Below are 25,133 nucleotides of genomic sequence, written 5' to 3'. Positions count from 1 at the left end.
AGCACTGAAAACAACTCCACCATAAAGGAAAACGATCTGGTCAAATTGATAACATGTTTTACTCTGGTTCTGTTGCTGAGAGTTATAACCAAGTTCAAGCTGAAGGGTTGTGGCTAAAGAGGTTTTTTTAGGCTTTGGGGGATATAAAAATATGAAAACCTTTCTGTTAAACCTTAAATTAAAAACAGAGGGGAGGGATGTTCCAGTGGTCAGGAGGGAACTCCACATACAGCTAAACAAGCAAATAAACCAGTAGGATGTTTAAGTAATTTGACCTCACCTTCCCCCCAGACCACCCTTCAAGTGCTGATGGACCTATCTCCAAACAACAGGCATCCAAGACCTTTGGGGAAGGCTTGTGGGGAGAAATGAAGGGATGCTGGCTGCCTAGTTGAGAAGGAAGTTGCGGCAGAAGTATATAAAGCTGCTAATAGTTCTAGCGATGGTGAATTGCAAGCATCGTGTTTGCTTTCTCATAATCCAGGAGCAGTGAGATGGAAAGGCATCCATGTAAAGCTGGGACAAGGAAATGCCTTTATTTATTTTAGCATTATTGCAATTACTCCACAAATTGGCTTTCTGTTGCAAAGGGCACAAGAACTTTGTGGTAACTGCAAGTTCGAGCCCTCAACATCTGAGAGAGAGAGGGAGCAGTGCCGGGAAGCACCCTCTCTAGGCTCTGTGTCCCCCTCGGCAGAGCACTTTTGCTTTCCAGGGCTGTCTCAAGCTTGCTGCTGGCAGGCGGTCAGCTGGGCTGGGAGGAGAGCAGGAAGAGCAGTGCTTCGGCTCACCCCACTGTGAGCTGGTTGTGTGTTCCTCATCAGCATGGGCTGCCTGCAAGAAGCCTCTCCTTAGCCCAGTGAGGACCATGCACAGACAGAGCAGCCTGGTGCCCTTCACAGACTCCCTGCATTTTTGTCTTCCAAATTTTGCTTTATTTACCAAAGTGCCCAGGAGGGGAGCAGGGGGGAGCAGGGGCACAGCACAGCCAAGGCAAGGCTCGGGCAGCTCCTGGTACTGAAGCAGACAGCAGGGAGATACTGGTAGAAAAAGCAAACAGCAGCAAAACTTTGCCTCCCCTAGGGCTCTGACCAACACTGAGGTAGCCAGCAGTATTTAGCAAAGGTGTCAGAGTGCCAAGGTGGGAGCAAGCCCAAGGCTGGCCCGTTAACATAAATTTAACTATTCTTTCTAGTGGGAGAAAGAACAAGGCCTTTATGTTGTCCTCCTGCAGTGCGGCGAGTGCTTGACCAGCAGCAGACCAGTACTGGGACTGGGCACCTGGGCAGCGTTCCTGCCTGGCCCTGCTCCCACACCGCAGCCCTGCAGTGACTGTGTGTCTGGTGGGGTCATGTCCTGCCTCCCTCTGTGCTGCTGCCTCTCTTTGGGATGCTTCTGAGCTCCTCAGAGCACTGCACGTGCTGTTGGTGGGAGCTGCTTTCCACAAACCCTGTGCCCGCACGTTGCTGTAACATTGGTACAGCCGTGGGAAACGCACCCGATACTTGGGTGAGTGCTGCGGCGCTGTGGTGGGGGGCTCTGGTGCTTGCCCTGGGTGCAGGGCAATGGCAAAGCTCTGATGGCTACACTACAGCTGAGCTGAGCAGGGGCAAGAAAAGAAAACTATCATTCAGAGCTCCTCTTATCTGAGACTATCATGCACACTCAGGAACTGTGTAATCCAGTTGCCCTGCTTTGCCAAAAGCTAAATACTTTCTAAAGTTTATTTCCTGTCTTTATAGCAACTGTCTGTCTCTTTATTTATTTGCACTGAAAGCTACTGGCATGCTAAAAATAATTTTGGGAGCAATTATTGTTGCAGATTGTATAACAATTGCAGGCTGAAGTTGGAGTGGTTGGGAAGTGAAGGATGCATCTTTGGCCAATCTCTTCTTACGAACTTCCATAATTCTTATTTTTATGGTCTGTGCTAAAGCATTTTCTGTTCCTCACAGCTGAGAAGAGCTGATGGCTTGCATTGTTGTTACCTTGAAAGGGCAGTTATCACAGCTAATCCACCCTCCAAGGTTTTTCCTCAGGATAATTGTTTCAGTGATTCATCTTGCAGACCCTGCCCTTCCTTATTCGCACAAAATATCCTGCTCCCTGCAATATTTCTGGGTCAGGCTCGTGCCACACATGTGACTTCCTCTTGGGCATGCAGACAAGAAACGATGGATTTAAAGGTCAGCCTCTGCTGGGCTGGCCAGCCTCGGCACGCTGTGTGTCACCCCCAGGACACCGCCAGGCTGGGGAATGCGCACGGGCAGCAGGGCAGGGCAGGGCCGGGCAGGGCTGCCCCGGGCCTGGCGGGACAGGGGGACGTGGCTGCTGCTGTGCTGGAAAACCTCACTACTCCTGTCTTTGGAAAACATTATCACCAGCACATCCTGGCATGTAATTTGCCTCATTTGTTATTGTCTAGCGTTGGTTTAATGCTTATGGTGCATTTCTCAGGTACTTGAAGAGGGTTGTGGTTTCTCAAGGAAACATAACTCATGGGGGGACAGGGGAGGGAGAATCCTGAAAGGTTTTGGCACAAATTGAGTCAGTTCTTACTGAACATGAACAACATAAACCTGTGCAGGCTTTGACATGAGTTCTGCGTGGCCCAGAGGCTGCGAGGAAGGGAATATGCCCAATGGGCAGGATTACCACTCACAAGGCCTGGGCTTGGCTGCTCCTGCTGATTTGCTGGGTGAGCTCTGTTTTCCATCCCGCTTGGGCGCAGACCACTTCGCTGGGTAGCGGGCAGGCAGCACTAACAGGAGCTGTCTGATCTTGGCTTCCTTTGCAGGGCACAGAAGCAGTGCCCAAGGGGATGGTGCCAGTAGGGCCATGCTGTGGCAGGGGGGGACGGAGTCTGCACAGCCATCACCCTCCTGCGCCATACTAGTGGTTTTTATCCTCACATTTCCTTAAAAAAAAGTTAACATAAACAGTGACCAAAATGATTTGTTTTGAAAATTCCCCCACAAGCCTATGCTTACATTTACAGTTTCTCTGAATGTTTCAGAGCAATGGCTCAAAGAACTGAGGCTTTAGTGGTAGAACAGGCTCAATCTGGTACTCCTTACTTGACAGCAAAAGCTGTTAAACACTTTGAATCAGGTTTCAGTGTATCTAAACTTTTTTTTTTTTTGGCACAAACAGTCCTGGAGCAACACTTCAGAGAGCAGTTCCTGGGGCAGCAGTGCTTCTTTCAGAAACCAAACTATCAAAGCTGGGTTGTACAGCATTAAAATAAAACCATTCACCCTGTACAGATATATCTCGTATTGATTTGTTTAGCCTTTTAAAAAAACGTTACTTATGACTACGCAATGCAAATAGCCAGTAAGTGTTATGGCCAGTGAAGAACATAGAACTGCTGGGGAGGGGGCTGGGGGTCTCCACCTCACCTGAGGCAGCGGGCAGCTCTGTGGCAGGTGGGATGGGGGTGTTGCTGAGCATCATTGAGCTGCATTGGGAGCATAAGTTTCTGCTTTTGTCTGTGGTCTCAACCAAGTATATTGAATATTTTGGTTTGAATATGCAATAAATATACACAGCTAGTGATTCTCAAACTTATTGTGCTATTAATTCTATTTTCATTAACTCTTGCATGCAAGGCCATTGTCATGCTCGTTTCACACAAGAATGCCCGCTTCACTGGATCTCTGCAGCATCTTCATGATTTTCAGCCAGGGAAGAAGAATCATCTTTGGTGTACCCAACTTAAATATCAGATGGTGTCAGGCTGGCCACCAGCTGATTATACACACATGCTAGCAAGGCACATGGCAGCAGAGAAAATAGCATTTTGCTTGGGTACTTGCCTCATGGCAGCAGTTCTCAAAATGCTTAGTTGGACACTCACAAAGGCTAATATTACCAGAACCTACAGATAAGTTTTATTTAGGGATGAAATGCAGCACTTTGAAAGATTTTGTGTGCAACTGTTGCAGGAGTTCAGAACACAAAACCATACTTCTTTTTTTTTTTTTTTAAAGCTTTGGCCATCAGCAGAAATGTGGAAACTAAACAAATCACCTCTGGAAAAATGGCATTGGTGTGTTGTGTTCTCAGAAGGCTAAAAATAGAGCTGCGCCTGGATTATCCTTTCATCATGAAGTAGCAAACTGTAGCACTCCCTTACCAGCCCTAAAAAAAAATTTACATACAAGATGATGACGCAAAACCTTATCTCGTTGGCATATCTCATCAGGTCAGCAGTGGAGGTGGAGAAAGAGCATTATTTTTAGTCTTTAACCCATCTTCCCTGACCATGTACCAGATTTGAGGAAAATGTTAGCTACCTATAAATACTGCAAATGTGCTTATTGAACCTATAGCAAGATCTAAATTGCTAATCATCCTTAAGAGGGAAACTCTCTTATGCATGCAGTCATTAAATATTACTTAGTAGTGTGCCATCTAAAGGGCATGTTATTTTTCCATGTGTACACGTTAAACACTCTTGAGCTTGCGGAGAGTCAAACTTTTTAGTCCTATGTAATGACATTCTGTTTTTAACTTTTGTTTTTAACTTTTATTTTTACTGTAGGAAAAACATCTGTCATGGCTTATCTACCAGGCAATGAATGTGTTTAGGGTGGAAAGTTGAGGTCTGTTGCTTGTACTGATGGCACAGTTACAGCCTGGAATGTGCAAGAGGTGAGAAAATCCATAAACTTCATTTTTGAGGGAAAATAAAAATATGTGAACTTAAGGCCCAAATCTGCCCTACCGTATTTATGCCCTCTAGTTCTTGTGTTGTTTTTTTTGTTGTTGTTCATTAGTTTTACAAACTCCTACTCCACTTTGTAAACAACTGTTGTGCCCTACCTGCTGAAAGCTAGCCTGCTCAGTATTTCACATGCTGAACCCTTTCCAACTCAGACATAGTAAACTCTGCTTGAAACACAGATGGCGGAATTGTTGTATGGAAGTATGCAAAGGTACCAGTCATTCAGGTTTTCTATGTTTTTATATAACTAAAAATTATCTTGTGCAGAAATCTCCAGCTATTTGGGTTGCTGATCACTTTTATAAAAGCCTAGTTTAAACCACTGCAGAAAAAAAAAAGGCACATCAAGGATCTACAAATATTTTATTGCTTCTTGATCCGTCTGAAGATAACAAAAGGAACAAAGAAATGTGGCAATTCTAAGACAATTCACTTCTGCTATTGAAGTCTCTTTGCAACTCAGAGGTCTAGTAGTCATCTATCCATTCCACCCAATTTGTACTGAACCTAAGAGTAGCATTTGATTATTTTCTGTTGCTGATTTTGATGGAGGGAACTTTGGATTGCAGAGGGACTACGCAATGATCAACCACATACTGCTGTTCATTATCAGATTTGCTGATTAGCACTTTAGATGTTTTTATTTTTATTTTTGGAAGTTAGTTCCTGAACACTGTCGTCTAGGCTAGTTGCCCTAAAACTTCTAAATATTATTCAAGAGCAGATTATTTTTGACTACTGTCAGTTGCATATAAATGCAGTCTTAAAATACCTGGGACATCCTTCTGTGAGTCGGCATTGAAATGAATTGGCAGAGAAAGGTAGAAAACTTCGTGTACAGCTGTGCAATATGTAGGTCCAGAAATGGGTTATGGATTTCATGGGACCATGGTGCTACTCCAAAACACGATGGAAAAGGAATGTGAGGAAGATTGGTGAAGGAATTTTGGTTTCTGTGTTTTAAGACAAGTTGACTGGAAAACTGCATTGCCCTGACCTGAAGTACAACAATCTGCAGTCACTGAATGAGATCTGAAGTGCAAGCAATACAACGGATATTTTTACTTTAACAAGGTAATCTTTGGAAGGAACTACTTGGCTGTGTTTCAGAAATGCAGAAACACAATGGAGCGTGCTGAGTCATGGTAATCCAGGGGGGATGTAGGTCCAACCAGAGAAAATGCAAATTAGAAAACAAGTAGTGTTTGTTTGTTTTGAGTAAAATCTTCATCGCACACCTGAGGAGTAATTTTTGAAGTGTTTCTGAGAATTTCACATAGCCTAATTCACTTTGATGTGAACAAATAATACTGTAATAATTAACTGTTACTAACAGGCACCTCACTGTTCATGACCAGGGTTAGCAGAGGCGGTCAGGCTCCTCGCAGGCAGTACCACATCCGAAAGCCATCACAGCCCTAGCACAGGCTCACAACGGCTGCCTGTGGAGCACGCAGAGCCTGGCAGGGGCAATCTGTGCAACAGCTTGCTGCTTTTCCACATCACCGCTTTCACGCTGCTCAGCTACTCACTCAGTAAACAAAGAGCCTTTCCTATCTGTGAGTAATTAAAAAAAAATTACTAATGTTTATTAATCTCTTATTATCTAAATAACTTTGCATAGTAATGAGTTAGCTGTTCACCTCCTTACAATCACTTGTAAAAATGTACTGGGGCTCAACGTGAAATCGTGTGCAGAGATTAAGGGAAGGATTTCCATGCACTTGAGCTGAATCAAACATGCCTGTTCCTGTCAAAGGATAGCTTTCCAGAGCCTGTTGCTGGCAATTCATTCACGTAAAGTATGTCCGCAACAGAGCTTTACACACTTGATTGCAAATTTTTGTTGTGACAGTTAGCTGAAACTTTTTAATGGCATCCTAATGCGATTCTTCAATCAATGCGTTTGCATTCTTCATGTACTTGTATAATCTAGTTAATTTCACATGCTATTTATTTATTCATTACTTATTCTCATGCCTAGTGCTCCAACTGTTAAATTACCTTTTTTCCCCCGTTGTTCTGATTAGTTTTGACCTATCTCTTTCACTTCTCTATATGAATTAGCTTGAGACTATTGTATCAGCACAGCATCTCCAGTGTTACTGTCCTAAAAGTACAGAAGTGGAGATGGCCTGGAGCAGAGAACAGTAGAAACACTTTTGATCACTGCCACCACCACTGGAACAGAGAGAGATTAGTCAGATGTGTTGACTTACCTTATTTGCTCTGCAGTGGTAGAGTTAACTGCTGGCTCTCCTATGCTATCCACAGCAGCTGCATTGAACTTGAAACACTAATGGAAAATGGAAATATATTGCATTTGCTCAAAACGTGAAGAACTGAGGAAAAACTGTTCTGTGCATTTGTTTCAGCAGCTATGCATCACCTCTTTCATTACCGTATATATTTTACAGCAATTTAGGCAGTATATGCCAGCTGATGAAGTAATAATCAGGATGATATTACATCAACCTCTAAAAAACAGCTTCACTTTTTTTTTTTTTTAGGTCAAAAAAGTCAAGTGTCAGGGAAAAACTGTGCTCAGTTGGGTTTAAACATACATTTTAGTTTTACACACTGGGTCCTAACAGCATCAATCACAGCTTAAATGGGTAGACTGTTAGTCAAAAGTACCAGCTCTTTGACATTTGTACAAATTTTGTAGGAGTTGGGAAGTTCAGACTCTATCTTGCTTTCTTATCCCTCCTCTTCTCTGCAACCCCCCCCCCCCCCCCCTCACTTTAGGCAGCTTCTGCAGGAGGAACCAAACCACTTATGCACTGAAGATGCCAGATGTGAATCAGGCTTCGTGTGTGACAGCATTTCAGGATGCCAGGATCGATTTACCACTGTTTCACCTAGCAGTTTGTGGGTAGCTGTTGGGACTACTGCGATGACAGATACCTCTCCAAGGACACCTTATTAAAGGGAGCAGGACGTATAAGGCAATGTATGAAGGTAAGCATAAGGCACTGTATGCACGGAGTATTGAACTCCCTCACAGAACTGGGACTTGGAATTGCAGATTTGATCCTTCTCTCTGCTCTGGTTTATAATCAGCTATATAATATATAATTTTATAATAATCAGCTTAACAACATTTATACAGAAGTTCTAATGTCCAATGAGTTTTTTTCCAGTAACATTCTCCTATTTCAGTCACCAAAAATAGTCCTTAGCAGCACTATGACTTGCAGTAGCTTTGTTTTAAGGATGCTTTAATACAACAGCCTGAAATAGAATAGTTTTTAGTTTTCCAATGCATATAAACCTTCTTCACACACTGGTTTTAAGTATTTGAAACAAACTAGTAAGAAAAAAAAATCAAATTCCAGTAACACCATACATGCAATAAGAACAAATCTGATTTCTTGTGTTGCAACAAAACATGCATTGCTATCTGATGCTTCCAGTAATTCCTATCACAGCTCATCTTCCCAGAATGATTTCATAAAATATACAACAGCGTGTTAGATGAAATCTGCTTTCTTGACTAAATCCAGCTACCTCATCTGCTGGAGTCCTTAAAGCTTAGCAGGGGTCTGAAAGCCAAGCCAGGCACTGATGCTTCTGGAGTTGAAGAACTTTGTTTAGGAGTCTCAGCTGAATGTTCCCACTAAAATTCAGTTGAACCTGACACACTTGTCTGTTTTAATTGGTACATTTGAGACTTTCTTCCTCTTCCCTCTTTTTTTCTTGCACATATCAGGTATTTTATATAGACTGCGTTGTAAATCCAAGAGATGTTGCACTACCTGTCTGTACCTGTTGAGGAGTCCAGCCTGCTGGTTACCAAAAGAGACAGCAAGAGCAGCCTTTTGGAAGAGGGATGGCGTGGCATTTCAAATGACCACCATATTGGATTTGGCAATCCAGCAGTCTAAATATAAATTACTTGGAAATTCTGTGTGTTCCTAACATCTCTCTATATACATTTGATAGCAAGAGGTTTTTCTTTGCACCTGTTCCCTTTGGTTGGAAGGATGCTGGACACAAAAGCACAAAGGGAAACTAATGGTTAAGAATGCAAAACCCTTTGCCAACCAAAGAAAATCCAGCAGAGAACACCTTTTGAGCTATGGTAAAACTATTGTATGTACCTATGGTGGAGCTCTATTATCTTCTGCATAGCGTAAAGCATAGAAAAGACGAACAGCAATTCTTGTGACAACATTATTTTAACCAGGTGTCTGCCACAATCCTAGATCTGAGTAAGGCAGCACAGTGGAGAGAATTTTTAATGCATAAAGCTAATAGGTTGTGAGCATGGCACCAAGTGCTCAGAGTCCCATTTAGAAACATGAATGTTTGCTAGTCCTGTTTTTTCTTACAGAAAAATCTCAGCAGGTCTCAGGTTTCATACTATCAGGAAGATTTGAAAGTACACCTTCCTGCATGGAAGGGCACAGAACAGAAATAATTCTCCTGGGATGTGGATCAGCACTGAAGCAGTATTCTATTTTCAGAGCTCTACTGGAATGTTTCCAAGACCACCATGACACGACTACTTCAATATGGGTGGTAAACATGTCTCTACTGCAAACTTTTCTGCACTGTTTGCTGTGCATTCTTTAACCACTGTTGTTTTAGTGGAAGGATTCTCTCTGCTGCCACCTCATCTTTGGACCCCTCTCTGAATATATGCATGGAAAAAAGCAAACAAACGATGTGCTTTGCTGAACAGATACCATTTACGAGGTGGAGCCTGCAGATAGTCAAGGTAAGAAATAATCTGATCGTTATATGAGTGCTAAACCACAGCATAATTACTTTCTGCTTTGAGCCTTGTCACTTAATCAAGCTGCTTCCAATTACAAGGAAGTAAATGCCTGTACCTGTCATGGGTAAGGCAGTCACTAGTGGAAAGATGGGATTGGGTTAGCACCCTTAGATAAAAAACTAATTAACCAGTATTGATATTTTTTAAATGAACTGAGCATTACTGCCTTCCTCTATGGAGACATGATCAAGGCTGCTTACAGTGTTGTGTAAGAGGGACTATACGGATATGGCAGAACAGATGCTGCAGTATCTCTCTCCAGCATCTGCTTATCACAATATATTGTGAAAGCACACAGACATTAATCCCAAAATTCAGGTACTTTTGCTTAAGTAGCACTTGGGACTCTGCAAACAGAGGTTCTGCTTTTAACACTTTATGATCAAAGCCATATTTTTATTTTTAAAGTTGAGATTTAATTTCAGTCAAACTAATAAATTCAAAGCTACATCTTTCTGTTTTCCAAAGTATACTGTTAAAGAGACACAGCAGCACTGACAGCTAGTGATACCACGTTATGGTACCAGAAGGACAGAAATCTGGACATCAAGCCTCAAACATGCATACTACACTGAACTGAGCATTAACAATTTTTTATAGCTACTGCTTTTCATCTAGGACCCAAGTTGTAGTTCTCTCACAACACAGGTCTTAGAGATGTGGCAGGTACAATGGGTATATCACCACTGCAGTTGCTAGCACTGATTAGTTAAGTCTTACAAAAATATGCCTTATACTTACCTATAAAATGTTACGTGTGCTAAAGCTCTTAAGGTATTTTTTAATGCTACAAGTAATTTTTCAGGGTATCTCTTTCCCCAAATCGTATCTGTTGACACCTTACCAACTGTAGTTACACAAGAAACGAGGTGGTTAAGAACAGTAGAGACCACCCTCCCAAAAGTCCAGACTTAGGAGCAGCAATTAAAACTTAAGCTCAGAAACCAGCTCCAGAGCAAGCAAGTTCCTACATGTTCACCAGTATTGTTGTAAATAAGGATGCCCCCCTTCACCAGCAGTGAAGTCCTGTATACACCAAACCTCTTTATCAAAAATCACAGTTAATGATGGTTTTTTAGTTAACTCTAATCCCAGTTAAAACTTTTTTTTTTTAAATGTGGTCTTGACTTGATTTCAATAATATGGGTGCTACTTTCCTGTAAAATTCAGTTCTTTATTTTGGAGAAAGTAAAGTCCACTCACTATAAGAGTTGCTTAAAATGCTTTATTTTATTAAGTAAATCAAATGTGTACAAGTAAATTCATACAGAATGTTCAATACATGCATACTTAATGTCTTTATAATATCTAGGATTCTGTCTTATTGTCAGAAGTTTAAATACTGCCTGATGTGGGCCTAATATATCAATGCTGTAAGATGTTTAACACTTAAAATAGTCTCCATATCCCACAGTATAGGGTGTCTAGATGAAGACCTACCAGAACCATCATGGTACTGCAGTGTAATTACATTAAAAAAACTATCAACTACTTCTTAACATACAATCCCATAATGGTCAGGCAATCATTCACTCACTGAAAACTTCTCTCTTGTAGGACTGTGAGTAATCCATGACTGAGAGCATGTTTTATTGGGAGTGCCTGTACCTGCTGAGAAACCACCAGCTTTCACGGGAGTAGTGAGCCAATCCTTGGAAACTTCAGTTTTTCAACTTAAAATCCACAAAGTCAAAGGAAAGTTGCCTGCCTGTAAGTACACAGTACTAGTACTTCAACTCTATGTTAAGAAGTGTGTAACACCTCCGTCCTAATTGTAAGGGAATTAGATCTCACTCTTGGAGTTTTCTTCGCAGGCTATCACAACACTAATGTTGCTAAAATGGTATCCTGAAATGCAGCATTTCCTCATACAGAATTCCAGCTAATAGTACTATGCTTGAGTTCAGTACCAACTATGCTGATACACCAGTTTCATTAAACCTCAATATGCTTAGAGGTCACTTCTCTTCACATGCCAAAGCTGCAGAGGTTAGGATGGAGCCAAAATGGTCCTGGTTTTATAATAAAGCCCTAAGAAAGGCAGCAGGTTGTATAGTTACCTCCTTGTGAGCAAAATCCCTGCCCTAAAACTATGCAACCTACTACCTCTTCCTAGGAGCCCAATGCTTCCTTTTTGCAGTTCTTACTTAGCAGCTCTTTGTGAAGTCACCTTAGCTTACCAGCTGCTTTTGGCCTCCTGCATTTTTAGGCCAGGGCATGTCCTGTAAGTTTGCACTGTTCAGTAAGTGGTTAACCAGTTCACCGCTCCTGGCTTAAATACTCTTGAATGGCTCCATTTTCTCTCTTACTATGCTAGATTTTCAGTCCCAAAAAGCATTTTCATGCCTTTTTTGTTGTTGCTAGAGCAAGATACTAGCTGCTCACTCTACTGCAGAAGCAGCTAGACTTGAGTACACCTAAGACTTTAGGGGGAAAAAAGAACACAGTAAGCTTTAAATCTCTTTTATAAAAACATAACCACTTCAGAGAAAAATTACAATTCTGGATCTTGGGCGCCCAAACTTCATAGCTTTACACTCCCAAACAGTTCAGGGGTGAGTTTTGGCCATTCAACACTTTAATCTTTGTATTACATTGTTTAAGTCTCACTTGCTAGAAGAGCTAGAGAAAAATAAGCAGACATATTAATAAAGTATAACTGTAAGTTTTCCTTCCAACATCTACTAAACAACTGAAGTAGTGGAATTTTAATGCATTACAGGAATTGGGGTCTCAAAACAGTTTAAGTCACAGTGTACGTGCCTGAGCCACCAGAACTTTTAGATTAAACACCAAACTGTTTTAGAATAATTTCTGGTCTATGGGGTATTCCACTCCATAGCTAGTAACAGACGCATTTTCGATATCCAGTCAGCACTGTGCCACTCACCTTGGAAGAAATGTCACAGCAGTCGAATACCATTTAGGGTTTGCACCATCCACACACTGTTACTCAGTGACAGAATTTACAGGATTAATTTCATACTTTACAACCCTAAACTTATCTGACAAAACTATTTTTGCTCACTCGATGTGGAAATGAATGACTGCAAAAGACCGCAGTTTGTTTTACTCCTCAGGGAAGGCAATAGATTGTATAGTTATCTCCTGAACAGGGTAAAATAACTACCCTACAACTATACAATCTACTACCTCACTCTGACAGAGAAGTGTGTACTTAAGATCTTTGCTGAAGTAGCTAACCATAGCCTCATTCTGAAGAGTATTAATATTTGATGCTTCATTTAGCAATGCTAAAGAACACAACTTATCAGAACATCAATCATTTGTAGTTGATTACCCAACCTTAAAGGAATCAATCTATTTTTATTTTTATTCTTTAGAGGAGAAAAAATAATATAGAATGACAACCTAGATTTTTCTAAGAATTACAGAAATCTAAATGCAATTACCTGTAGGTGCTGCAGAAACATTTCTCTCCTATAAAAAACATTCCAAGTATAGAAGTTCAGTAGAATCTCACATAGAACTTTAAAAGTGAAGTGTTTCCACTGTTGACTTTCCGCCACTTTAGGAAAGACAGTAGATTGTATAGTTATCTCCCAGTTGTGGGTATGACCCTAAAACTATACAACCTACTACCTCATCCCACAGTGCAGGCATCTTCGGAGGTGACGTCGAAAGATCGTTGCTTTAACAGAGACAAGTTAAGCCAGCTGCAGACAGCGTTACAATGGAGAATACCGATTACAGAAAAAACATTCCTATTTCTCCCCAGTCATGCAATGAAGTTATTTTAAATGTAAATTCCTTTATTTCAAATTTTACCAACCGTTTGGTCTTAATATATTTAAACTCTAGACACTTAGCAAGCTGTAGTAGTTACAGCAACTACAGTCATCAAACCTTTCTGTTACAGGAAAGGTACTGTTAGTGTTCCACAGATGTAACCTCTCATCTGAAATTAGAAAACAATGCCTATCAGAAGCATCACACACAGACCTAAATTTCTTCTTCTTTAGAACTTTAAAGTAGTAAAATCTAGGACCGTTAATAGCTCAAAGAAAATCACGTACTTTCTAAAATAGTATTTTGTGGTTTTTCTGTTAGTCTGAAATGGCGTACAGTTCTGTGCACAGGGATTCTATTATAAACAAAACTTATCAAGGCCCATACTCTGACACTTAATTGTTAAACTGCCTTACCAAAAGGCCACTTAAATATACTCTTTTTTTACATCAGAAACAAATGCGTTTCTCTCACTGCCCCGACAGAACCTTAAAGCCAGTATCTACATTACCATAGCTCAACATGACCTTGAAGTAAAAATCTTAAAATATTGAAATAAAAATACTTGCCAGACTGATGTGTGACTTACAATCCCCTTCTTAGCAAGGACATCTTGAGAACAGAGCTGAAGAGGAAAACTGATCATTTTGTCAGTGTAATTTATAAGATTGCTGAAAGTGTTTACAGAAATGCACAGTTTTTCAAACATTAAATACATGTCGTACTAGTACTTCATCCCAATTCTAAGCTGAGGTTTTCAGACCAGTCATCAAACAAAGCCTTGATAGAACAAGAGCTCCTAATGCATGTTAATGTCCTTGCCAAAAAACACAACGCGTGATCCAATGCATTAATATACAAAGGGATGACGTTATTCCTTGAACGGAGAGAAAAAAAAAGTACTTTCCAACCCCCTCAGTGCTTTACTCCAGAAACCTTTATACAAATATTGATGACAAAATTTGGTGAATCACTCTTAATATCTTGCTTGTAACTGGTTAGAAATCCCATTATTTGCTTTTGTTAACTTACATGCCTATTGGAACGTGTACTTTACCATGCACAGATGGACACAAGCAGTTGGTCTCCATGTCCAAAACAAATAAATTAGAACAGTAGCAGTGGGACAAAGTCAAATGGCTGTGAAGCACTGGCACATATCACATCCTTTTTGTGAGCTCAGGCAGAGGTCCTGCTGTCAAGCAAATATTCAATGGAGTTGCTGGCAGTCCTTTCATAGTTCCTTGTTCCTACACCTAAACCTTCAACCGACAAGCAAAATTCATGTAAAGAACAAGTTCCTAAATGGGAGACACAGCCTGCTTGAGGCCTCAGTGCGGTGAGCCTAGCTACAGGGAGCATCAACTCGCTGTTCGTCACTCAGTGCTTCCATGAAGTCCAAGATCTTTAATTTCAGGTGGAACTTTAAGACGAAGCTGCTGATTTCCTACACCCAGCAAGGTATGCCAAAACCCAGAAGGTATGCCAAAAATATAAACTGTATTAAATATGCAGGACACTTGTTAGTTATCTTTTCTTAAATGAAGCCTGAAGGACATTAAGATTACTTTATTTCACCACTTCTAGATAGAAGTTGGCTAAAAACCTAACCAACTTGAGAAGATGCATCAATTTTTTTTGTAGTTGTTTATTTCCACTGACAGTACGACTTCCCAATCAAGTTCTGTTATAAGACATTTTAAACCATTTTCTACTGCCACCATGATATTTTCTTGTTATTTGCAGCTCCTCAATCCATAAGCATTTGTCTGCTTTCAGCTTCCTGAAACAAGAGCTGTTCATCTACGAGAGGTCTGGAAGGGCTATGTGTTCCTTAAGGTCATAAATGTCCTTGAAAAAATATTTTGAATGACATCCAATCGTTAACCTGTTGTTATATACAGCAGTCTGGCTTGAGATTGATTATAAAGTGCACACAGGGCACTAGAAAAACCTCATTCTGTAACAAATATGCCTTACAAAGGATCATCACATATCCTGTCTTTTAACTAGCCGAGAAAAGCACTTTTATCGACATGACGTCACTCAGATAGGGTACCTACTATTTTTAATTTGGTTTAATGCTAGAAGGGTATAGAATTAAAAGAACCCAAGTTCTAGTCAAAATTGTCTGTTGAAACTGTATTCTCGCGAAGTCTAGCTCATTAGTGGTTTGCTTCATGTTAGTCCTGAAGTTTTGGGGCTTATAAGAAATAAACGCACAGGTTATTTCTAACAGTTTCTAAAAACCCTATCACCTAAGTTGCGTTGTCCTTTCAAGGAATGAGAGCTGCCAGGTTTCCCTGCAGGTCCGTTGTATGCCTCTTCCCTGACACAATACATCATGCTTTCCTGGCAGGCACACAAGCAGAGAAGCTTGATGTACAGCACGCTGGATAAATTATACTCCTGGCACAGCCTCTACTGACTTGGTATCATCTTAGCTTGAGGTGAATCTGTTATTGCACACAGCCCTGCTGCTGAAGTCACCGTGCTGGTGACATCATGCCCGAGCGTACAGGCAGGAGTTTCAGGGCTGGCTACCTGCACATTCTGTACTTCAGCAACAAACACTTAGACAATTAATTTTTTTAGCTTTTAAAAATACATAATTAACTCCTTTTCCCCTGCAGCAGCTGTGTCCAATGGATATTTTTCCAGTCACTGTGTGCTTGTATTTAAACATCCCCGAAGCAGTGAAAGTGAAGAAAATGACACTACTTGTGCAACTTTCCCACAGCACCGACAGGGACGACTGAGTTTGCTGCCAAACGAGCGCACTGAAGCTGCCTGCCCCAGCCAAGGGCTGAGGCCCGAGCCTGTACTCTGCTCTAACCACACGATGGAGCTCTAGCGTTTACGTTACAAGCATTAACACCAGTTCCTTGCCCCTTAACTTCATCATCTGCACTGGAGCTACACTTCAGCTCTCACCAACTCTCGGTGAGTGCACTTCTGCCTCATTCTCCAGCCTCCCGAAGGCCCTGCCCATCCAGCTTCCCCGGTGGTTGCACCCAGACTTACACCTCACTTTTCCTGGGTCGGTTTTGCTGGTTTGGGGGCTGGGGATACAACAGTGTGAGTCACACAAACTTAACTAGGCTTCAAATTGCTTCCCTTCAACTGACCCTATACTGTCATCACACACTATGTCCATACATCATCGCTCTCTCCAAAAGAGTTTAAGATTACACAGTTACTGAAATTATAGTTTTAGTTAGTGTGAACTAAAATCTCCTCTTCTGTATTCACATTTGGATTGCACCTTCCTTTTTATTAATACTGTGCTCATCTTGCCGGAGCCTTGCTCCTAATTTGCATCCGAGACAAGTGACAGTAGTAGAATCTAAATGGGCTCTAGCTTTCTGAAGTACACTTTTCAAGTTTTTGGTGTTTTTTTTGAACTACCTGTACATGTTTGAAACCTCTGAAATGGTCCTAAACTGTATAGGAAAAAAACTTTTGACAAATGCTTTATCTTCCAACTTGATTTTGTCCATTTCTCCAGCACAGGAGAAATAACCTAAAGCAGAAAGTGTGTTTGTAAAACTAATACTTCTTACCCTGACTATGCTTTACTGACATCTATATGCGATATAGAGATTAACAGATGCTTTGAGGCATATAATGAATGCTATAGTACATCCTTATATGAGAAGACCATTTTGCAACTGTAAATGCGTAAACAGCTTGTTACAATAGACTTTTATTCTAATGCTTAATTTCAACTTTAAAACTCAGAAGATAAAATTAAATGTAGCAGAAAAGTCAAAGCTGTAAGTTTAAAATAAAATAAAACTATATGAAGATTGAAACCAAACAGGTGAAGGGCGTTGTTTTTTTCTTTGTGCCAAGTAAATTCACCTACAGTGAAACCAGGCACTGACCAAGAAAGTAAACATTGTTTAATCAGAACGTAAGCCTTGCCAAGCGAAGGCCAGAGGCCTTTTCAGGAGTTCTCCAAAACTTACAATTTAGTACCTTTATTTGGACATGGTAGTCAATTAAGCAGCAATGCAATGGATTAAGCGTAAATAAATAATACCAGAATACTTGTTTGAACTGGCAAATTCTACAGAGGGGAGAAAGAATACAAGTGGTTTCAGTGCCCGCTATACTAAGATATAGATGTGCTTAAACTCTAAGCATAAGCAGCATCAAAGTCAATGCAGCTGGAAAGGGAGATGTATCCACTACAGTATTTCTTTGTATTTTTCATACAGCAGCATACGATTAATGCCTCTGTCATCAATAACGTCTTTGACATTTCTGATTGAGACACTAGATAAAGATTTTCACAAAATCTATATTCCCCACTTATGTTTAATTGCTTTAATATAAAGCGTCCTGGTTTTAAATAATTATAACGTGAAATGTTACTGGATTGTTCCGTTTTCAATTATGTTTAATTTTCATTTATTTTTCTGATCCTACAGTTACAGAAAGAATATAAATATCCAGAAACCACAGCTTGAAAGAAATCTGAAGTCACTGCTAACCGCTCATGCATGGAATGAAGCGTATCTGCAGAAAAGTAAAGTATGTGATCATAATTAATAACTCTTGAACGTGAACAAAGAATGAACATAATGCAAATTGTAGCATCTTCTGTATGTACTCAAATTTTTACATCAGTAATATGCCATCTATATATAAGTGATCATAATTCTTTAGTTCTGGAATTAGACTGTATAAATGAACAGTTCATATTCCTAATTTAATTCTTTCTATGCTAGTCAAAAATAAGTACTGTTAACGTATTTCAGTTACTTATACAAATTGCCTCTTGCTGTATCCATATACAGCAACACTTTTCAAAAAAATAATATTAGTAATCACAATGGAGAAATAGTTTACTGTTTAATAGACAAATAAAAAAGCAGATGTAGTGTGTCCAAATCGGTGCGTAATCAGTGCTCCAGCGCAGAAAAAAGGTTGACTACTTACTATGGCACCACCATGGCAGAGCAGAGCACCTGCATTATTTCAGTTGACAAACCAGACTAAAGAAAAGCCTCCGGAGGCTTTTAAGCTTTTATAAATACTTTGTAAGTACGTATACATGCACATTTATCTACATGAAGATGTTGAAAGTAGAGATTATTGAAAAATAAGCCAGTGAATGTCTTTACAGTACGCAAACTGACCTCATCTTTTGCAGACACGTTAATTCTGGATCCTGTTGATTGAGAGTATGTTACATGACAGAAGAATCATTGTCATGTTTCACGTTCAGCGTACGGTATTCCCTACACAGTAGTGGGGAACGTTGGCTAAAACCTCAGTAATGTTAGGTAATACTTCACAGTAAGAAAACGATTACCCTAAAATGTCTTATTTTCATAAATCCTTTTGAATGTATGTTTGTCAGCCAGTACTTTGGCAATAGAAATATGTACGTGAGCATGCCTCAGTTTAGCTACAGCTGCTAATGCCATGTAGGTCTCAAGGCATTTCTCAATGGAAGCCATCACTTCAATTCTTCCTGCTTCAAACAGGAATGTACGTTTATCAGCATAGAGACGTGTATTTATTCACTGTATTTGTCTCTTATGATTTACTACTAGTGAGCGAGCTATGCTTTTGTTCCTACAAGGCAGGTTAATTTATCAGAATGTAGACAACTGAGGGGAAAAAAGTGGAAGAAATAGAGAATTTTTTTTTAAGCACAAAAGCTTGCTGCTATCTAACTGATACTGCTTCAATTTACCAAAACAGTTAGTATCAGTTTTCTTCCAAAGAAGAGCAATTAAGGAAAAAATCCCTTTTACCTACTCGGAGAGCATGTTACAGACAACTCGTTTGGCTTAAAAGTTTGCACGTTAATATAAATACACAAATTCAGCAAATAATGGTGCTAATACACATAAGAATGTTTTCAGGAATGCTGTGTTATATTAATTGCTAATATAATTAGGTATTGCCTTTTATAAATCGTGGGAGCCTTTTATTTAGGAATGCAATGTTTCCACTACTAAGCAACAGAGGAAGACACAGAATCCATTTATCAAAAGGAAGGTAAAAACAAGGATTGTCCTTGGTGGTGGTAGTAGCAGTAGTAGGGAAACAAAGCAAGTAATTTGATTTGTCTACATTTCCTTTTGCTAAGTCTCTAATCTGATTACACAAAATAACTTCTTAGCGTGACCCATACAAATTGATGTTGGTGGGAAGTGCAGCGGAAAAGTTGCAACCAACAATTTAGAAAAATATAAATTGCCATAGAGCTGTTTAATAAGTTCATCTTAATGAAGATGGCTACTGTAGGGAAAAAAAAAAGAATTACTGAATTATTTCGTAAAGCTGCCTGGACTAGAAAGTTTGAGTAGTCACCCCAGGTAAGCCCCGGGGTAAGTTTAGGCTATTCACCCTGTGAACAGCACAGGTCAACTCTGACAAGGGGAGACTCACAACTATACAACTGCTTCAGTGAAGTCCCCCTGGCAGCTGGGAATGAGAATGTACTTGAAGTAGAAAAACGATGCTCTATTTATTAAATATTCCTTAAGGAACTTAAGGAAACATTATTGTTTTTAAAAGGACAAATTCACGTTTTTGCATTCTCCTCCGCCGTTAACTTTGACCCCAGCTTATCACAGAGTAACCCTGCAGGACGATGCCACCTCCATCACGGAGGGAGCTGGCCTCCGTGATCCCTGGGGGTCCCTTCCACCGGGGGCTGTTCTACGATTTTAAGTCTTGAAGCGCGACGCCACCCGCCTCTCCAAGCCAGTCTCTCCACCCCGTTTAAGGCCTGCGTTACAAGCAGAGGCCTGCGGGCACGCACCGGCACTGCCGCAGGGCGCCACAACGCGGAGCGGCGGCCCGGCTCCCCGCGGGCTGCGCTCCCCCCGCACGCGAGTTCCGCCGTGAGCGCCCCGCTCGGCCCTGGGGCGCGCTGAGCGGGCCGAGGCCGCCGTCGAGTGGCCCCGGGGCCGCCCCGCGCAGCAGCGGTTGGCGCCGCGGCCCCGTCCCGGCCGTGCCCGCTCCCCCGGGGCCTCCCCCCGCCGCCGCCTCCCGCCCGCACGCCCTTGCGAGCGGAAGTGACGTACCCCCGCGCTGACGGCATCCGCGGCCTATCGGCGGCGGGCGGCCAGCCCGGCCCGCCAGTCAGGAGCGGCGGGGGGCGGCACTTCCGGGCCTGCCGCTGGGGGCTGGGGGGGACGGGGGGGCGCGGGGCGGGGGCGGCCCGGGCCCGGTGAGCGCCGGCAGGGGCGGGCGCTCCGACAGGCGCCCCCCGCCGGGAGGCCCCGGGAGGCGCCGCGCCCCGCCCCCCGCCGACCCGTACGGCTGGGCCGGGCCCTCCGCCGCCCGCAGCGCCCGGCGGGGCCCGCGCCCGGCCCCCCCCGCTCCTCCTCTCCCCCCCGCCCGGCCCCGCGGCGCGACGGCTGCCCCGCGGCGCCGCCCGGTACCTGCGGCAGGGTGACCCGGAGCCGCGCCGGGACCCGGATGGAGTCGCGGCCGCTCCTGCCGCCGCTCGTCGCGGGGCACCACGGGAAGGCGCGACGCGCCCCCCTCCGCCCGCACCATTGGCTGCCGGGCCGCGAGCCCCGCCCCCGGGCGCCGCCGGGCCACGCGTCCATCATCCGCCTCCCCGCGCGCTCATTGGGCAGCGCACCGCGCGGCGCCGCCTCCGCCTGGAGGGCTGGCCTGTCATTGGGCGGGAGGAAGGAGAGGCCCGCCTCCCTCCGCCATTTATTTGAAGGGGGTCGGGGGCAGCCCTAAGATGGCGCCCCCGGCGGCACAGCGCGGGGCCGGGCCCTGAGGGCCCCGCGGCCCGGGGACGTCCCGGCCGCTGCTGGGCCCTGGCGATGCCGGGCCGGACCGCCCCCTTCACCGAGCCCGGCCCCTGCCGCGGTGCCCGGTGTCCCGGCGGTGCTCGGGCCCGGCCCTTCTCGTTGCTGCCCCGTAGGCTGTGAGCTCATCTCCCGGCCTGCCCCGTGGCCATTTTGGTGTAGGTCGGCGCCTTGCTCTGGTGTCGGCTCTTCGGGAGCTGGAGGCTGAGGCTGGCGCTTGCACGTCTAAAGGCCCGCGGTGGAGATGGGAGCCTAGAGATGATGCTTAAACCTCTGTAAACTGTGGCAGCAGCCCAGCGCACGTGGCCCAGTAGTAATGCACTGGGTAAACAAAAACAGCCACAACAAAAGCGCCCACTATCAGAGTAGGCTGCCTGACTTAATCACTTACGGGGTCTTTGGCAAGCTGTCCTGTGGGTTTGAGAAATGGTAGTTCAGGATTAACCCAGAAAATGTACAGGCAGCTTTCTCTGAGGCACTCCTGGTAGGCTCTTGGAATTGAATAGTGGCTTCGCTCCTTCACAGCACTGACAGGCTTTGTTTTCATTGTATTTTTGTAGTCTCTTTGAGTAGATAGTTGAATGAGCAACAAAACTGATGTTTTACTTGCTTTGCTGATAACATTCTCTGATAAATGATACCCTGTAACCAGGACGCACCCAGTCAAGTACAGTGCATTTAGTCACTCTTCCTCACCCTCCTACCCCTTCAGCCTTCCCTGCCGCTGTAGTGAGCTTCCCAAGTAACGAGTTTGTGCTGCTCCTTGCTGAGACAGGGGTGAGATTGTCTTTTGCAGCTGCCACCCTTGTAGGTGATTCCTGTTTTCATGTTACTTGTCTCTACAGTTGGATAAGATAAACCTCTAGCTTGCTTTCAACACTATTTTTTTGTTTGTTTGTTTCAAAGTTTCTGTGTTTTTCTCTCTACTCCTGTTTTTTGGTTTTATCGTAAGGAAGCAATCTGACTTGGGAGTGTTATGTCAGTGTATTGTTACTTAATCAAAGTATCTTTTTGAGGTATATTCCTGATGAGTTTCTTAACATTGTGGGGATATGCAGGGCCTGTAGGGCATGTAGAAGTCTTTCAGAGGAGGAGAGGTGGTCCTTCTGCCTCAGTGCCAGTTTTCTGGACTAGTAAAAGTTCAAGGAGGAAAATGCTGTGTTTAAAAATAGCCTTTAAACACAGATTTCTTTTCTGTGTCTTAGTTCTGACAAGATCAGTAAGATAGAGATACATTAAAAAGTGTGCATGTGCACAGAGAAGTCTTTTCAGCCTTTGTAAATACACTTTTCTATTCTGAGAAATTTTGTAAATAATGAAGCTTTTGTGAGTGCTTGACAATTCTGTAAAAGTTTAGAATTCATATGGTAAAGTTCTTACGTGTGTGTTGTCCCATCTTACTTCACAAATAATGATTCTTGTCACAAATATGAGAAGGGAAGATGGGGCCTTGTTTTCAGTGATCAGAGCAACAAACAGATTAAACAGTCTGACCTCACAGCTTTCTGGATAACGCCGCTGTTTTGAGTCTGGAAAAAACTGATGTTTTTTTCCAGAAAAAGTACTGATGCCTCAACAGCTAAAAGGCGAACCCAAATGCAGTTTTCATCCTTGTTCGGGTAAAACTTTGACACACAGATTCTGCCAGCTACTAAATGACTTTTTAATTTTTACTTCTAGGAGAAATTTGACTCATTTTCTGATGAATACAGAAGCTGCAGCCCCTGTTAAGGTGAGAACCTTCTCTCAGGTCTCTAACCGGGCACGAGGGTCTCTTCTGTAGCTCCTGCACTTCCACGGTAGGTCACAAGATGGGGTATGAATACCCAGAAAAGATGTCTGTCCGATTAAAACATTTCACACTGAGATGCTATTTTACCATTGTATTATGCCCAGGCACTGTAATAATTCCTGTTCTTGCAGAGACAAAAAAATTACAAGAAGTAGTCATTATGAAGTTTTATTTTTCAGGAGTTATGTTCAGAAAGGTTCTAAGAGGCATTATGTAAACTCAAACACACATTTCTAGTAATTTACAGATTATACTGTCTGTAGTGAGGATTGCTGGACAGAACAGGATTTGCTAGCAGAGCAAAGTGCTACAATAAGGAAGTCAATTCCAGCTGTTAGATAAACAAGAAGGGATACAGAAGCATTTTTCAAAAATGAAACATTCTATAGATGACACATTTATTTTCAGAGCAGGAAATACTTACTGCCTGATGGTGTTCTTTCAGGCCTGCCGCTTTGCCAGATGCAAGCTGATTCATGGGTGGCTGTTGTTCATTATACCCATAATTGGAAAGTGACATTGTTTTTGGCTTAGAAACCAGAACAATTCCACAGCGTATCCAGTCAAACACCCGACAGTTGTTGAAGTGGCATTTTTTCTTCAGAAGGTGAATCATTTTATCACTTTTTGATAAACTGATGTCTTGTATTTTAACAAGAAATGCCAGTCTATCTGTTTTACTGGAATGCACATAGTTTTGGACTAGTGGGTGACTTTCAATTGTAGTAGTTATTTTGAAGCTGATTAAGGGACATTGAAACTATGTGTCTTGCAGCGTAATATCCTAGGGAGAATTTTTGATTTTGCAAAGTAGTGCCAAATAGTTCTGCTCACCTTACTCTCTATTTCTTTAGGACAGATAGTAATTGGAGAGTTTGAAGTCTTTTCCCCAGCTAAAAGTGGACCACAGTGTACAAAATATTGACAGCAAACGGTATGGACAAACATAGTTGGTATGAGTACAAAAGAAAGGAATTCAGATGTATAAACCACTTGTTATGACAAACTTGTTAAATAAAGTTCTTTGGAAATGAGATGATGTAGAAAGCCTAAGTTCTGGCCCTGGCTGGTGGAGGCAGTAAGCAGCTGGTACCATGCCACTGGCCGCTGAGGATTTCCTCATACAGTAAGTGAGCTTTTGTTAAGCTAAATGTAAAAGATCAGAAATGACAGTGACATTATTCTGAACATTTGACTTGTAAAGCATTGCTTGATGGCAGCAGCAAGTGATTACAAGTTGTAACCTTAGTCTTGTGAAGCTCAGTTTACCTTTTAAACACAGTATACCTTTCAAACACAGTATACATTACAGTTAAGCAGCACCTGAGGAGCACCGTGGGGAAGCACCTTGTCAGGGTCTAAGTGAGAAGCAAGAGATGAAAGCTTGATAAAATTTGTGGTCGGTCCCAGTTCTATTCATTCTGTGAAGCAGTGACATGTAAGAAAAAATGCTGGTTCACATGCCTTTGCAAATTACATAAAATAAGAAGACAGTCAGAGTAGTAAAAGTGAAAAAGGTGTCAGAACACCTGGCCATGTTGAGGCTGGGGAAGTGTCTGAGCCTAATGTAGAAGTGAATGGTCACACAGCACTGGATCTAGTGAAACCTGTTTCCTGTTTGTTTCTGGATTTTCCATTATCTAGTAATATACAAGTAACAACTGAAGCTTTTCTCACAGTTCGACTCAGTCTCATCATTCACCCTCACTAGCAACATCTGTGCGCGCACAAGGAGGTTTGGTACTGGGTGTGGGCACGCAGGGCTGCGCTATAAGCCTTCAGGGTCAGGGCTGCGATCGGTATCAGCCCCGGGCCTGATTTGAAAGGACATTTTAGAAGGAAATCCTTCCATGTGTACAACATAATGGTCTCCAGAGCCCTATGGATTTCTCTTCTGATAGTAGAAATAGCATTTAACATGTCCTGTGTTTGTTAGATTTCCAAATAGTTCTGATACTACCAGAAGAGTCAAGGGAAAATCAGTCTGATAACTTTTCATTTTTCCAAAGTTAAAATGTGTAGAAATTGAGCAGAAATTACCCCGAGAAGCAGAAATGCTTTTGTATTAATTAGCAAAGGAATGTAGAGAACTGATGTAAGGAAAAAAAGTGGTAGATAGGCCCCATACCTGCAGTTTAAAAAGTGAATTCATATGAATGTATTGTTAACTGTTCTTTGCTTCACCACTGGGAAAAAATTATCAGGCAGATAACCAAATACATGAAGTGTAGTAGCCTAGCATTTATCATTTTAAAACAACTTCAAATTCCTTTGTAATTCCCT

At 42.4% G+C, this 25,133-nt stretch overlaps 3 long non-coding RNA genes across 4 annotated transcripts in view; 2 read left to right on the top strand and 1 right to left on the bottom strand.

Moving 5' to 3' along the window:
* Positions 1 to 517: 517 nt before the first annotated feature.
* Positions 518 to 4,157, bottom strand: LOC121075388. Its single transcript, XR_005822946.1, has 3 exons — positions 4,033 to 4,157; positions 2,663 to 2,917; positions 518 to 834 (listed from the first exon to the last, which is right to left on the bottom strand). It is a non-coding gene; the product is annotated as an uncharacterized LOC121075388 (long non-coding RNA).
* Positions 4,158 to 4,546: 389 nt separating this feature from the next.
* Positions 4,547 to 17,781, top strand: LOC121075386. Of its 2 annotated transcripts, XR_005822944.1 has the most exons (5): positions 4,547 to 4,656; positions 5,695 to 5,803; positions 6,088 to 7,690; positions 9,077 to 16,205; positions 17,699 to 17,781. It is a non-coding gene; the product is annotated as an uncharacterized LOC121075386 (long non-coding RNA). The 2 variants fall into 2 exon arrangements; XR_005822945.1 differs by lacking the exon at positions 5,695 to 5,803 and having other exon boundaries at positions 4,577 to 4,656.
* A 3,037-nt stretch (positions 17,782 to 20,818) lies between these two features.
* Positions 20,819 to 25,133, top strand: part of LOC121075385 — a 38,222-nt gene continuing 33,907 nt past the window's right edge. The window contains exons 1-3 of the long non-coding RNA XR_005822943.1: positions 20,819 to 21,869; positions 22,739 to 22,790; positions 23,296 to 23,784. This is a non-coding gene — a long non-coding RNA (uncharacterized LOC121075385). The remainder of the gene's footprint in view (positions 21,870 to 22,738; positions 22,791 to 23,295; positions 23,785 to 25,133) is intronic.

This window comes from Cygnus olor, chromosome 10 (assembly GCF_009769625.2).
Source record: "Cygnus olor isolate bCygOlo1 chromosome 10, bCygOlo1.pri.v2, whole genome shotgun sequence".
Classification (NCBI taxonomy): domain Eukaryota; kingdom Metazoa; phylum Chordata; class Aves; order Anseriformes; family Anatidae; genus Cygnus; species Cygnus olor.
Note: the sequence above shows the minus strand (reverse complement) of the source record. Positions and strands in the feature narration are given on the sequence as shown.